The following is a 17,273-nucleotide window of genomic DNA, read 5'->3' on the forward strand; positions in this document are numbered from 1 at the left end:
TAATTATGGTAAGAGTTAAGACCGTTCCTTGCACTGTATTTGGATTTTTCTTATGAGTGTCACACTCTCTTATAATTGGTGTTCTCACTCTAATAATACAGGGTCACAATCTTGCTCCAAACGGATATAAATACACTCATAATGCTAATATGCTTATCTCTCTCTCACTCTGTTGTGGCATGTCTAATCAAAAACTAAACTTTATATATTTGATTATTTATGCCTACTTTACCTAAGAACATTGGAAGGTTTAGTACCACTTGGAATGGTTTAATAGTTTAATGCACCCTTTTATTTTATAATTTTCTTATACCTATCCTCTTTCGTCATCATAAATTGCATATCTTGATTGCATAGCCCACATGAAACTTAATGATGGACAATCACCATAATGCTCTTAGAAGCTTCACTAACAGCTCCATCATGCAATCTAATTTGTAGTTGGGTCTCAAACAATTCCTCACCACTAACCTTTGTTATTTACTTTAGCACTTAGTCACTTTATCAAGAATAATAGTCAACATAATATTACTTTGCAAGGGATATTATCTCAGTTAAATGATGATAATCCGACTTATAGGGGCCCTAAAAGATCGTGGTTTCATCATACTTAAAGCTTCATTATAAGAAAATATGCTAAATATATGATTAAGCAATAATCTTCACTAAGACAATGAATTTGAAGAATCCGAAGAAAGATTATCTCAAGCCCCATTCGGAATCTCACACAGAAAGCACCCGTGGTTTCCACAAACTTTTCTTTTCCTCTAATTTTTTTATCTTTCTCAATCTTTCCTATTAGGTATTTTTATTAGTCGACCACCACATATTAATATATAATTATAAAAAAAGAAGGTGACCATATTATTTATGTTGAACTCATCAAAACAATATTATGTAAGTTGAATGTAAACCGAATTAGAAGCCACATAAGTTAAATAGTAATTGACTACATAAGTTATCAGTTTTTTTAGGACAACAGCAATTACCACAATATTTGTCACAATTTGATAATATGTGCAAATATAATTGGTGAATTATCACTTTTACATATATTCATCACTTCTTCTTTTTTCACTATTCACAATCGAACGCACGTGGCAATAATTGTAACACAAAAGTTGTGTGCACGTTTGTCTCATAAGTTATAATAAATTCATGTGGTTTTACTTTGCATAGGAAAGAAGAATAATAACTATTTAAATAGGCAACTTGGGTAACCAAAAAACACAAAGAAATCAGCAAGCGATATATATTTAATTTTTTTCCCTCCCTATTCAGTCGGCAAATCCACCCCTAAAGGAGTTGTTTAATTGTAAATATTTTAGTATTTACCAACAAAAATCTCTGTTTTACTAATTCTTTGTTATTTTTTATGGAAAACGCTTTTCAAAAAATATTTTATTCATTTTTTTTTTTTTTTGGTATTTGGTACTGCAAAAAATAAAAATCAACAAAAAAATGATTTTTGTGATCAACAAAAAACAAGCCAAAAGAGGCGAGAAACATTTTCCGTTATTCATTTATGTCCTCGCTCTCTTCATGATTCAATCTCTTTGGGGGACATTCCCTAGGAATTCCAGAAAACCCTAGTTTTGTCCAATAAATACCCCAAATCACTTTGAGAGAGAGAGAGAGAGAGAGAGAAGCTTCTAGCTACCACATTTGCTAAAACCCTATTTCTTCTTTCAATTTTCTTTACTCTAGCACATTAGCACGATTTTAATCATTCAAAACCTTTTTCTAAGAGTCCGTCCTAGGCATAATTCATTTTCAATATTGTCTCAAAACCTTGTAAAAAATTCTTTCTTTGAATTTTAATTACCATGTTCTAAATATGTTTTAAAATCCCTCTCAATGTCAATAGGAATTTGTTATTGTAGGTGGGAATTTGTTATTGTAGGTGTTGTAGGTTCATTTGATCACGATCCAAGACATCTTAAGGTCAAGATTAGTTCTCATTTTTAGTGTCTCCTTATGTTTTATAAAGTTTATATGTTAGAATATATTGTCATTTTAATTTGAAGATGTAGATCAGATTTCTAGCTATAAGGGTCTGTACGCATCTCTTAAAGTTGCATGCACATGCTTCTATATGTATACGCAAACTAAAGAGATGCGTATGCAATCACATTTTTTTCCAAAATGTAAAACCTAGTTTCCTTTTGTTTATAAATTTAGTGTATATTTTTGGTGATATCAACTCGTCCAGGTACACTTTCTGCTTCCTTATTTTCAGTCCTGTACAATCTCCCAAAGAATCATATTTAAATTTTGTGAAAAATTGAATTTATGTTCAATGGTGAGTATACATTCCCTAGGAATGCATACACAAGCTCAAGTATATGAATGACTAGATGTTGCCAACGCAATGAGGATAATTGTATATAAATGTCAATAAGTTGGTTATGCAACATGTCTCCTCGTGGCTTGTGTATACAAACTGTTTTTGAAGAACATATTCACCTTTTGGTTCAACTAGAGTTGTGATCCTTTCAGGTTTTTTGAAGAAGATTTACTTGCTTTGTTCCATTCTTAATTGAGAATTAGAGATTTTAAGATGTTGATCAAGATAAAATGGGGTGTAGGCCTATAATATCCATTGTCCAAGCTAAAATCAAAATACTAATTATTTTCAGTACGAGTTAACATCAAAATATTTTAAAGATAATTTTCAAAAATTATAACCATATACACACACAAGAATAAGTCATTTTTTAATTTCCAAAATTTATTTCCTTTATTTGATGTTGGAACCGAACTAACTTATTGAATAAAAAATTCTAGGATCACCCAATTTCTCACATCATTTACCACAACTATTATATGTGATTGATTGTGAGTGGTGAAGAGGGGTGTGATTAGATTGCGATTCTAAAATAACTCCTATTGAATTGAGTAAGTTGTGAAAAGACTTGGTTTAAGTCCAGTGCATCCAATGCACTGAACCCGGTCAAATGGTAACATATGTCCAAAAGTGAACACATATTATCATATCAACAGATCCAGTGCCACTAGACACATGACCTAAGCCTGACCCGTTGTGAAACAATCAACAAAGTGTCAAAAAAGTAGGCAAACATCTTGCTTTATTTATTTACATCTTGTAGTCAAAATTACATCTTGTAGTGAAACAGACACTGTTTTTAATTTGTGACATCTTGCTTTGCTTTATATTTATTTATTTTTCTTAGTTCACTGTTTCTTCGACTTAAAATTACATTTGGAGAGGAGAAAGAAAAAGAAAAGTGAATGTATCATTCAACTTTTAGTTTTAATATGAGCAAGCATGTGTAATTAAATGAGGAAAACTGTAATTACCCCCATAATTGTCTGTAGAAAACTAAGACCCGCGTGATACTTTAGCCTAATAAAGAACTCTTAATTGTAGGTTGAGTTGACAATCTTTTGCATTTTACTTTGATTAGACATAATTAAACCGAAAGCATTATGAAATGATTCTATCAAATTCTCCTATTAATAATATAATATGTGAAATAAACTAGATATAATAATAAAATCAATCTAATCATCATGAAATTAAGTGGGGACATGAGGAAAAGAGATAGTAAAGCAATTCACTTTGGAAGTTCTTAAATAAATAAAGTTTAAGCACTAAAAACCTGAATAATCTGATATGTACAATGGAAAAAGATGGTGTCTAGTGTGACAAACGCAATACAAAGTTTGAAGATGAAAGTGACTTCATTGTGAAGTCTAGCTAGGCTCATTTTAAATGTTTTAATTTGTTTTTTTTGAGAGAATAGAAAAATGCCTAAGAAAAAATGTAATTGGCTATGTATAATTTAAATAGAAGCCCTTTGCTCAAATATTCTTTTTTCCCTTCACAAAGTGCTTTCTTATTAAAAGCAAAATGAACATTCATAAATGAGTAATTTTAAAAGCAATCTAGGAATAATATAATATGTCACTTGTTCACTTGTAGGTTATAAAGGTTAACTCGGAAGAAGTTAGATGTCTTCTTTCCCAACTCCCCAGCCTTTCCCACCTTTTTTTTAAAAAAAATTAGTACATCTACAACTATTTTAATCTTTAATGTTTTTATTTTTTAATAAAAGTTATAATATATATAGAGTAGGTGATGTAGAGAACGACCAATCTAAATGATTAGTATAGAGAATGTCTCCTCAAAGAATGCCCATGGTGTCCAATTATAAATGGTTGTCTTAAAATTATTTCAGTGCAAAACGTGCATGGTTTAGTGAAAATAATATTCTCTAACACAAATACAGTGTTTTAGTTTCAGTGAACTGGGGTTTGCCGCTCTATATTAATTATTTTTTTATCACGAAGCCAAAAAGTCACTTGGTTTTCAGTACAAGCAGGAATGAACCCCATGCTCTATTAATTAAGCTGATTAAAACCCACAAGTTGTGTTTGATACTATATATGAGAAATGTTGACGGATGGTCTTAGGACAATGGTTAACAATTCATTTAAAAAAAGTTTTTATAAGAAAAAAAAAATTAATATTTTAACAGTTTTTTTCATTTTTCATAAAAGTATTGTCAAAATTTTCCTAAAATGAATTGTTAACTATTACCCTAAGAACACTTATTAGCATGACCCTTTATATATTAATATATAACCTATTTTGAATAGTGGGTCATGGAGCAATGCTTCCTCCCCTTACAAAATAGTGGGTCTTGTTAATTTAATTACGATGAAATCCACCATTCATGTAAGAGAATGAAACATTGAATAATTTTCCTATTACGAGGGGAAAAAAAAGCCCTTCCTCTTAAAATTAGGCTTTGTATTAACTAATATTAAATTTATGATGAAACTTACCATTCATGTGAAAAGGGGGTATTGCTCTAGAAAAATTATTTTCGTTGATTTAGGCACTGAACTTTTGATTTGAACGTTTAACCCCTACACTTTAGTTTTTTTTAATAAATTAAACATTTTGCTAGTAGTGTCCATTGAAGAGTAACACATTTAATCACATGATGTAAACAGTTTAATCCACGCCATCATTAATTTATAAAATTTCATTATTATTATGTACACATTAAGTATGTAATTAAATCCCCCTCAAAAAAAAAAGTATGTAATTAAATGTCAATTTTAACAAATAGTAATAATAAAAAGTCTAATTTACAAAATTAAAGTGCAATGGATTAATTTTTTAAATTGAAAGATTAAAGACTAAATTGAAATTCACGTCAAAGTCTAAGCGTGCTATTTCAAAAAAAAAAAAAAAAAAACCATTAAAGATGTAGCTTAAATTTACTATGACCTATTTTGTAATTGTCTATTATAAAAAGAAGGGATTTCATGATATATCTCTCTCACAATATGTGAGAGTCATGAGACACACACATGTTGTGAGAAAGATATCTTACAAGATCATCTCATGAAATAATTTTCTGCACATTAGATATGTACGGAAGCAAATGGGTTTTTTTTTTTTAATGAAAAAATATTTTGTTACTGTAGAATTAGAGAAGATTTTCTAATATTGGACTTGGCCCAATAGTTTGATCGTCACCTTTTGTTTTACGGGTAACTTTGTGAATAAATTTCAAAATTTTTATGTTTATTTGGAGAATCTATTATATAGTAGGTTTGATCATGCTATTGTCCATGTGGACAAGGACCTTTTGTGGGTTCTTCTCTCCCTAATGATTGCCTATTACCTATTAAATAAGTTCAAATGAAAACTTTTAAAAGCCTTTTTAAAAAACAAAACACAATAAACTTTATATTCCATCAAGTATCACTGTGCAAATATGATGTATCTATTTGATAGGGACAAGTTGAACAAATAAACAAAAAAAGAAAAAGAAAACCAATGTGAACAATCTCTTAAAAGCTTGAGGCTGCATTCCGCAGGTCATGGTTTAATTATTGTGACGAAAGAAGTGACCTTTATGAGAAAATATAAACACTTCTTCCACACACACCACTACGATGGAGCTAGCTCACTCAGTATGAGAGACAGAATCTGTGTGGGTCATGTCTCCCACTCCTTTAAATTTATTTTTTTCCTATTTAAAAATCTTCATGAGCTCAAATAGCAGTTTGTTTATTATTTCACATAAGTTCAAAGCTTTGATTAGACAGTTGTGGGGATGGTACTTTTCCATGATTAAAAGCGCATTTGTCCAAAACTTTTTTTATTATGATTCGAAGAGAATACCTAATTGGTATCAACTTTGATAGGACACAATCTCATTATACATGGTTTAAATTTTCACTATTTTTATAGTATAGGTTGGTAAATATTATTAGTCGAGGTCATTCATGGAAGTGTATAAACAAAATAAAGATAGATATGCTACTAATTAACTTAGCTTGATTTTATAAAGTTAAATGATTGGTATTTTTACTTGAATTTGAATGGTTAGCATTGCTTTTAACATTTGTTATCTCTTGTATAAAAAAAATATTAAAAAACCTTTAACCATTATAAAAAAAAAAAAAAAAAAAAAAAAAAAAAAAAGAGAGAGAGAATATAATAACCTTTAATGACTTTAATATCTTAAATTATTTCAAAATTCCACACATATAGGTTAAAATAAGCAAGGCCGATTCCCCTTCCTCCTCCACCATCTCAATACATATTATCACATAAATATATTAATATTATGAGATTTAAATTTATGAGATTCATTCTATAATGATTGTATCTTTATTATTAGATTAAAAGGTTTATTTGTTTTTAATTAGGCAAGTTGTTTGATGACAAAAACCTTTACCAATAACAAATTGTTATCATAAAATACAGTTTGATAATATTGGTCACATGCATAGATATAAAATTTTTATTATGTATTTTCAAGGCAATCATTGGACCATTTGAAATATTTTTAAATGCCAAAGACTTCTTGGCAGCTATTGGATGATATAGACCAGCATCTTGAACAAAGGTACCCGCTTCTCCTCGGCCTCAAGTACAAAAAATATTACATCCAATAAAGAAAAATGACATTGGTGACAAACATCTACTTAGTCAATTTCAATAAATAGTCTTCAATTTTTGTATTGCTTCACTTCCCTTTGTAGTGACAAGATTCTTACAAATTTGCAATTAACTTTTATATATATACACACGTATTTAGAATTTTTCATGACATTATTTTGCGTTCGGAGGCATTGTGTAAATTTCATTAGAAAAAATAATTAAAAAAATACCTTATCATAAAAGAAAAAATATATTTGAGATTATCTTACCCATATAGTAAAATCTTGAAGAGTAGTAACTCAATAGATTTGTCTTTTGAAATGGAGGTCATTAATTTGAATCTCCTTTTTCCTCTTTGCTTAAAAATTCACTTATCAAATGAAAAAAAAAAAAAAAAAGTTTAGCTCTAAATTGGTTTACAATTATCTTCCTCCTACTCATTATGTGTTGATTGAAATGACCAACCATGTATAGTTTTAGTTAGATAACTTTTTTAATGAATCATGACTTGTTTAAATAATACACAAAGTCATAGACAATCTTATAAATTTCCAAATAGAAGGTTGGAAGAAATAGGCTACACTTTGTCCTACCAAATATGTGTGTGTAACTTTTATTAATATTACACCACTAAATAACTTTTTATTTGGTAGTTTTTCAACAAATTTACTATTAAAAATCTCAAGAATATCGGAGATTAAAAAAGTATCACATTTATAAAATGTTTAAATTTTTGTATATTTTGAAATTATATTCAAAATATGAGTTTATGGATTGAAATCATTGAATATTAAATAATAATTCACACTGCATGCACGATAAGAACAAGAAGACATGTAATCCAATGGTAGAATTTTCAAATATTAATTCAATAAATTAAGTGGTGTAATATTTACAAAAAATCACACTAGCTAACTATATTTTTAAAATTTTTCTTAATCTATACTATATATAAGAGGATTCTCCTCTTTCAATTAGATTTTATTTGGTTCAACAATGCCTTCATTAATGAAGGGTAATTTTATTTAAAAATAGGATCATAAATGTCAAATAACAAATTTCATTTTGAATTCAAAAAGAGAATTCCTAAAATTTAGGATTTGTTTCCCTTCACATTCAAAAAAGAAATTACAGTTACTGTTTATCTCTAAAGTTGATTATTTTTATTTGTTTGAAAAATAAAATATATATATTTCTAGATGCAAATTATTAATTTTTTCAAAAAATAAAAAATAAAAAACGCACGTGCTTAGAGACTAATATATATGATTATAGGTAGACTCACACCTACTAACATAGTTTACTTTTTATTTAAAACAATCACCATATTTGATTTTTTTTAAAGTTCACCAAATTTCTTAATTTGATTCATCTTGGAGTTTCAACTTTCAAAAGAAACAATTAAAATTTTGAAAGGTATAAATGATCTAATTTAGCCCGTATATATCTTTAAAAAAAATACTAATGTCATCTAACTAAACATATTTATAATCATAAAAAGGTTTAAGTGTTTTGAAAGGTAACAAATTTAGTGATACAAAATTTTTCACAATTGTTGACGTAGTCTTTTGTGATTGATACATAGTAAATCGGTGTCAATAATAAACTCATGTGAAAACAATATTATTCCAATCAAAACTTAACAAAGTGTGAAAAAAATTGAATTCACAGCATTTTTTTCTTTCTATAAAAAAATATAATTTTTTTATTTTAAGAAAATTTTAAAAAAAAAATATTCATGATTAATAAAGATGGATTGAAAGTGTCAAAATATCAACCCACCTGGCAGCATAGCCACATGGCAATAATGAGCCTGCATTGGCGGCATCATGGTGCTAGGTGAGCCGATGATAGTGTAACACTTTTAATCCATTTTGGCTACTCGTGTGAGTTTTTAAACATATTTGAACTTTTTTATTTAAAAAAAAAAAATTGTAAATGTTTATAATAAGATGACAAACTTTAAGAAATTGGACAAACTAAAAGTACAAAACGTGGAGGTTTTTTTTTTTTTTTTTTTTCATTTATATTTATGAATTATGCTATGTTTTCTTTCTACTTTTTCCACCTCCCAATTCCAATAGGCAAATGCAACAAGAAGATATTTTTTATTATTATTATTATTCAAGCAGATGACACATGTCCATTGCATATGCCTACTGCAATTTTGTGATATTTTCCTTGAATATGACAAGAAAAAAGGATCAAAACTAATAGGTAGTTCAATACTTGGGCCTTGGCATTGGAAACCTTCTTTTTGTTTTTTTGTTTTTGTTTTTGTTTCTTTTTGTTTGTTTTTTGTAAGTAAAAGAAGTTAGGTATCCAAGTACTCTGAACCTCCTATTCAATTGGATTGTATACATCATTATACTCAATTATTGAATATGATAAGATTACAAATATGATCTACTACTAGTACTACTTTTTTTTTAAACAAAAAAATTAAGGAGAATGTACTACTACCTCAAAACATAGTTTTTTTTTTTTTTTTTTGGGTGCCTTCCAATAAGCACCTCAAATCATATGGTTTATTGGTCATTTAGTTATAATGAACAATAAACCATACGATCATTAGAGAAAAAAAACACTTATATTGTACTAACACAATGCAGTTGATTATCTAGTGTTTTTGAAGAGGTAATTGAATAAACTCAAGTTCATCAACTAATTGTTTTGGTTAGAAGGTCATCAACTATTAACAATATATATATATATATATATATTCTTTTTTTATAAAGTATCATGGTTGCACGAATGACACAACAAAAAAAAAATTTATTCTAGTTTTTGTTTAGACTAATTATAGTCTCTAAATATGCTTCATCACCAATCTTAAATTGTCAATCAATAACCAAGCTCAAACTAAGTTGAGGACTTAAAAACAAATTACCTAATGTAATAAAATAATAGAAACTCACAAATTTATGTTAAAAAGTTAATATTATATCAAGTTACTTGTTTTTATTTGTATAAAACTTCATATTAACTATACTACGGGAATACCTAAATAAATTTTTGAGAAAGAAAAGATTGAGTAAGTTTGAAAAACTCAATGTGAGAATACAAAATAATGGAAACGCCAAACAAATAACAATGGTTTATTTCATGTATTACCATGCTGGTTCTCTTTGTTGTACTAATTATTGTCCCTCAGTAGTAGTTTATCCGATACAAGCGATTCCTCTCTTTCTTTTCTCTTTTTCCTTTTTTTGGGGTTAAGCATTTATTTTCTATTTATATTCTTCCAATCTTGTGGTAGACATAAAGTGTGTGGCACTATAAGAGAAATTCAGGATTAACAACTTACAACTAGAATAGAATCCACTTAGCAAAACATTTATATTTTTTTCCCATAGAATCATAGATCCCTATGGGAACTATTTGTTGCAACCGCCCCACCAATATAGCTTTGCCAAACAAACCCCACAAGAATTGACCATTTAATTAACACTTAGGCATAAAGGAAACAAAAAATTTCTTCAATTAGTGGAAGACACCAGGCCCATTAAAGATTACTAGCACAACAAGAGGGTCTCAAAAAGACACATTAGTGGGAAAAAGGAGTTTTTTAGATACAACTGAAAATGCTAACATGTGAGAGAGAAAAAGGAGATAGTGCGGTAGCCCACCATAGGATAGGATTGAAAAGTTCGAAAAGTCTAGGCTGAACCTGATCTTCCTTCAAAGTTTCAAAAGGAGTGGCCAACCAAGTTGCATCAGGTTTCGTTAATATCCTATCCAAAGGCTCACAGCCATCTAGAACCTGTTTGGTAAGTTTGGTTTTGAAGTAATAGGTAACTAGAATGTACTTGCAAATTTTGCATTTCTTGTTCCTAAGTTGGGGGAGAAGACCCTACATTTTAGGATTTTGTGAAAATAAAATTATGAACCTTTTTTGAGGAGATAGAATCATTTTCAATGATTTGACTAGCCATTCTAGATAGAGATTGTAGCAATCAAAATCTCACCAATACATAATATAAATATCTTTGATTTGAACCTCATCTCTTCGTCGACCACTATTTATCTATTAAAAGAAAATTTTTTTTTTTTTTAAATAACTGAAAGGAGTTTAGCTTAACACGAAAGTCGGTGAGTTGAACTTGAGCCCAGTCATTTGTGGGAGAGTCAAAGGCACCACTAGTCCAACTTACCTTTGAAATTTTTAGTTGAGTACATATTTGCGCTTTTTTTGAGATGATTAGAAATAATATAGTGTCAGGCAACTAGAATCAAGAAATCATCCAGATCTCGCCCGCCCCCATTAAAAAAAAAAAAAAAACAAAACAAAAATTAAGTGTCTGAGGAGGTGCCAACCCACCTAAAGGTGCAGTTGGTCATATTTGCTCTATTTAATTTAATCATTATAGTATGCCTTGTACAATTTGTGACCGAGTAACAACGTACGTCTCATGCAAAATCTAGTCTTAATTGAGTAAGTTTTACACTGGATTTGGGGCCCAGTAGATGCCTATAAATATAGAGGGCATTAGCGTGGGAGCAGTCCACTAAGTTTTTTTTGGGCCTGAATGTACTAACTTAGATAGCCCATATAGTAACAATCATTTTTGGCCCAAGCCTGGCCTGATCCGACCTGAACCTCATATTCTGGGCCAGCTAGGCCCTATTGTAAAACTTACAAAAAGAAATAATACTGAAGCAGCACATGATTTTATTTTTTATTTTTTATGACATGAAATCTATATTTTCGAAACAGAAGATTTTATTTAAAATAAAAACAAGAAAGAGAAAATTTTATAGCATATACTAAAGGTTAATAACAAAAAGGCTAACGGCCTTGTAATTGAATAGGTTGACATCTTTTAGTGTTTCTAATGAAGACATACATGATTCAAATTTCCTTCACTCTCAACTACCGAATTATAAAAATTAAAAATTAAAAAAAAAATTAAATTAATTTGGCTCAATAACAAATTACACTCTAAATTTCATCGGTTTTATTTTAGTCCATAATTTGAGTAAGCTTTACACTGGATTTACGGCCCAGTAGATGCCAATAAAGGTAGAGGGAATTTTTCTGGGAATGGTCCACTAAGTTTGTTTTGGGCCTGAATGTGCCAACGTAGAGTGCCCATATTATAGCAATCATTTTTCTGGCCCAGGCCTGGCCGGATCCGCCCTGAACGTAATATTGCGGGCCAGATCGGCCCAATTGTAAAAATTACAAAAAGAAGTAATCACTGGACCATTAAATGATTTTTTTGGGGGCATGAAACCGTTATTTTCAAAATAGAAGAGATAAATTATAATTTTTTTTTTTTTTTTTAAAAAAAAAAAAACAGAATATTTTATAGTATACTAAAGGTTAAATGACGAAAGAGAATTAAATTAATTTAGCTCAATAACAACTTACACTCTAAATTTTGTCAGTTTTTGTTTTAGCCCATATAGTTTGGATTTTTTCAATTTCATGTCCCAACTTTCATTTCTTGTTCAATGTAGTTATTTTTGTAGCCTAAAAAAAAACATGACATAATAAAAATGATGTATTATTATTTTATTGGAGAAATTAAACACACATGACAAACTTATGTAGTACCTAATAGAAAATATGAGGGGAAAGATTGTTGATGTAAACAGAATAGAACTTTATAAGGTAAAAACCAAATTCTGAAATTTTAAGGTATAAAATCCAGACATCCTAAACTTTGGGAGTGTAGTTTGCAACTTAGCCTAAAAATAAAAAAAATAAAAAAAATCCTTACTTAACAATAAAAAACTCAAAGAAAAACTATCAAATGGAAAATTTTGAAATTGAAAATGTTTAAGAAAATTAATACCTTGAGGATGCTTGCAACTTGCAAGTCTTGTACGAGTTGTATTGGCTATTCCTTGATGGCGATGAACTGGTCGTGTTAAGTTACTCAAATCACAGAGTTGCAAATCAACTCCTACTTTTAGTTTAGTAAAACCGACACAAAATTTTATTAAAGAGAAAACTATAAAAGTTGATACAACCTGAGCAATAAAAGCTCAAAAACATGAAGGGATTATTACATCCAATCAAACAGAGACAAGTTGAAACCCTTAGACAAAACAGCCAACCCTTCGGCAAAAGTTCCCCTCTCATTCCTCTTGCCATAAAACATCTCCAAGTCCAGTTTGCTAGCTCACGTGGTCTACATATGGGGGGCAGTAACATTAATGAAAGGAAGGTTGAGGTTAAGGGCGGCCAAGACAGAGAGCATGGATCACATCTCTTCTTGGTTCTTACTCCTCTTCATAGCTATAACATGTGATGTGGAGCCAATCAACTCCTACTTTAAAGCTTTGCTAAATGTAAGTTAATACTACCTAGGCCCTGTTCATTAATCGATGAATGTGACATGGACACTATCAGTGGTGGCTCTAAAAAAATTTTCTAGAGTAGTCATTAATAATTTTAAATTATATAAAATCTATGAAAATATAACTTATATATCGATATCAACAAAAAAAAAAAAAAAAAAAAACACAAATACATGAAGTTTTAGAATTTTCTTCTACTAGTTTTCATATTTTGAAATCTTCATTATGAATGCTACTAACTTCATTATTGTTACTAAGATTAATTATTTTTGTTGTTAAGCGAAAAAGAATACAATACACTTAGAGGCAACAAAGTCCGTATATACCAATAACTTAATGTAATTGCTCTAACCAATACTATCACTTAAAATAAAATAATATAAATTTGGAGATTGTTAAAGACTTAAAGTTCACAATCCTATTTTATAAGCTACTGCCCATAACTAGGTTATAATACTATACTCTCTTGTCAGAAAGGAAAAAAAAAAAAAAAAAAAAGTTTACAATACCCCCTCCCCTTTCTCTCTCTCTCTTTAGGGTTTATTTGGATTGAGGGGGGAGTGGAGAAGAGTAAAGTAGAGTTGGTTAAATATATATATAAAGCTCATACATTTACAAGACAAATAAAATAATCCTAATTTTGTACAAATATTATAAGAATTAAAATAAGCATAAATAGATCAAAAAACCTCTTCATTGAGGCATTACTAAACCACATTTTTTTTAATACAAAGTCAAATCATAAGAAAAATATCTTAAGAAAGGCTATCGATGCCTATGAAATAGGGATAACAATGGGATAAGGCGGGGCGGGGCAAGTCCAAAGGATGGGATCTTCACCCCTATCCCGCATAGTTTTGTCTTACCCCATCCCTGCCCCGCCCACATGACAAGGAAAATTTTCTTACTCCATCCCTTTTCCTTGGAGCCTCGCAAAGCCCCGCCTTATCCCGTAAAACTCTACTTTTTATTAATTTACCCCCAACTATTACAATTTTTTTTTAATAAAACTTGTTTTGTTAATAAAAATATACTTGAAATTACAAATAAATTTATCCCATCAAATCAAACTATTTTTTAGCAAAAATTGAATAATATAATCAAAGTGTTTAACAAGACAATCTCACCCAAAAAAAAAAAAAAAAATCGCATAATACAAAATCAATGATTCAATAGTATATAAATTTGTTTCTAATAAAGACAATAACATGTTAAAATTGGATTTAACCCAAAAAAATGTTAAAATTGATACCTTATTTCCAACCTTACTAGAGAAAAAAAGAGGCAGAGAGCCATGTTGGGTAGAATAAAAATAAGTTGATGATATGTTTGTTTAAATATTAATGTTTTAAGGTATGAAAAATTTACAATTTAACACTTATCAACGCAAGATGGGATGGGGTGAGTCTAAAAAGTCTAAACTCATCCCCACCCCACCAACTTTTTGGGGCGAAGAAAACCCATGCAGGACAAAACGGAGAAGGGCAGAGCAAAATTACCATCCCTACTATGGAAGGTCATCAATGCACCCACATCACATTGATACAAGAATCTGTACTTTAAAAATTAAAATAGTTGCAAAACAAGTACATTCCATTTCTTTGCCACATAGATAGGATTTTTACACATGATTTTCACCTTCACAAAACTATAATCCTTACACTAGCTAGAACCAGTAGCATTCTCCCCCCTCCTCTCGCCATGCAAACTACCGGATTTGAATCCACAATATTTGTTTCATATAGATTTTCATCATTCCAAGGCATATGCATCTCTATGGTTAATTTACTAGGGACCGGCTCTCATTCAGTTCAAATTTCTCCCATTTCCTCTTATTTTTATCCGGATGCAAGACGTGTGCCAAAAAAAATATCCAAAGGCACAAAACAAGCCACCTAAAAAAAAACCAATTTATTATTCTCTCAACAACCAACCTCCCTTGCCAAACCCGGACCGCTGGTCACTTCCCACAGCAGACCTTTTAGACTATGTGATTCATATGGTGATGCCCTTTCACTGAAATAATTATCACATATTTCAGATTCATCATACATATAGCAGACTTTCTCAAAAGTAGTAGGCTCCGCTCGTATCTGAGACAAGAGATACTGTCTCCTCCAAATAAACCATTGAGAAGTACAAAATATAAAGGACCTTGCAAATGATATGCACTTTAAAAACTTTAATTATTGTTATACAGGTTGAAAACATAATTTTAATTATAATTTGTGGGTTCAATTAGCTCAACTGGTAAAATTTTGTATGGTTGAATAAAAAATTTAGGATTTAATCCCTATCTACACCAAAAACTAATTGGTATCTTGATTTAATGATAAAAAAACTATTATCAAATGATATGCACTTTAAAAACTTTAATTATTGTTATACAAATCGAAAACACAATTTTAATTATAATTTATGAATTCTAATTAGCTTAACTAGTAAAAATAAAATATTTAGGGTTTAATTTCTGTCTACACTAAAAATTGATTGGTATCTTAAGCAGACACCATAAATTGAAATTTTCCAAAAAAAAATTTAATTTTATATCTTAATGAATATATTAAAAAGAACCGGGTCGATCCAGTACTGCGGTGCATTAAATCCATTGAAATGTGGATACGTGGCATTTATTTGATGATTGTCCACGTTTCATCAAATAAATGCCACGTATCCACATTTCAATGCCCCCATTGAAAGGGAGTAATTAAAAAGAGGGGAGGGGCCAGGGGATTGCTGTTGAAGCTATATTCGGTGGTAATGACAATGTCTTGCAGGTCCACTCTCCAACGTAAATGAATGGACAAGATTGAGTAGAAGCTTAGAACAATCGGATACCACAAGCTAGGTATGCTTAGAAAATTTGAATTCCATGAGTGTCAATGAAATTGCACGAAATTATGGGACGGGTTATATGATATATATAACAATTGGCTAAAAGTAATCTGAATCAGAGCACCCACAGCAGATGTGGTAAAATTATGCCCTTTTAACACATCAAAATACTTACTTTATTATTTTACCACATCATTTTACAATACGCCATTTATCACATGTTTTATTTTTCAATTCTATATATTAAAATAATATATACAACATATTAAAATAATATTTACAACTCATCAAACACAATCAACAACCACCACACTGCTGCCAACAACTAGCAGCCACCACCACACAACCACCACATCCTCCACAACCCAAAACACAATTCAAAACAAACCCATAACCCACCAACACCAAATCGAAAGCCCCACCACCACCACCTCAACCACAAACCTCAACAAAATCACTGCCTCCACACCCTCACCCACACCCACTTCCAAACCCAAAACCTTCATAATCCAAGTCAACCCAGACTTAAAACCCACCATCTTCCCCCCACACTCTCCGCTACCTCCATGCCACTCGCTTCCCTCAATTCCTCGACCTCAAAACCACCGGCAACTCCGACCTCTTCAAAGAGTCCAACTTTGGCTCCGACCTTGTCATCGCCGTCATCGACACCGACATTACTCCCAACCACAAAAGCTTCAACGACCAAGACCTCAATTCCATACCCACCCACCGCCGATCCATCCATCAGAACCCATAGCCTAGCCCATCCAAACCCACCCACCTCCGTCGGAACCGAACCCAGCCAACACAATCTGAACCCACACATCACCGTTTAAACCCACCCACTGCCCAACCCACCCATCAAACCACAACAACAACAACAACAACAACAACAACAACAACAACAAAAAAAAAAAAAAAAAAAAAAAAAAAAAAACCATTACTAGAGAGAGATTGGGGTGGAAGTGATCGTCAGCGTCAACGTGGAAGAGCAGTAAGGGTGAGAGAACAAAAGATGAGAGGTTAAGAGAGAGGAAAGGATTGGGGTTTGAGAAAAAAAGAGAGGAAGAGACTAACAGAGAGATGAGAGAGAAAGATGAATAAAAAAATAATAAACCCATGTGCTATATTGCTCCGTACTGTGCAAAAGTTATCACGATACTATAACATGTTGCAAAAATTTGACACATTTAAC

This window comes from Quercus robur, chromosome 12 (genome assembly GCF_932294415.1).
Source record: "Quercus robur chromosome 12, dhQueRobu3.1, whole genome shotgun sequence".
In the NCBI taxonomy this organism is placed as follows: domain Eukaryota; kingdom Viridiplantae; phylum Streptophyta; class Magnoliopsida; order Fagales; family Fagaceae; genus Quercus; species Quercus robur.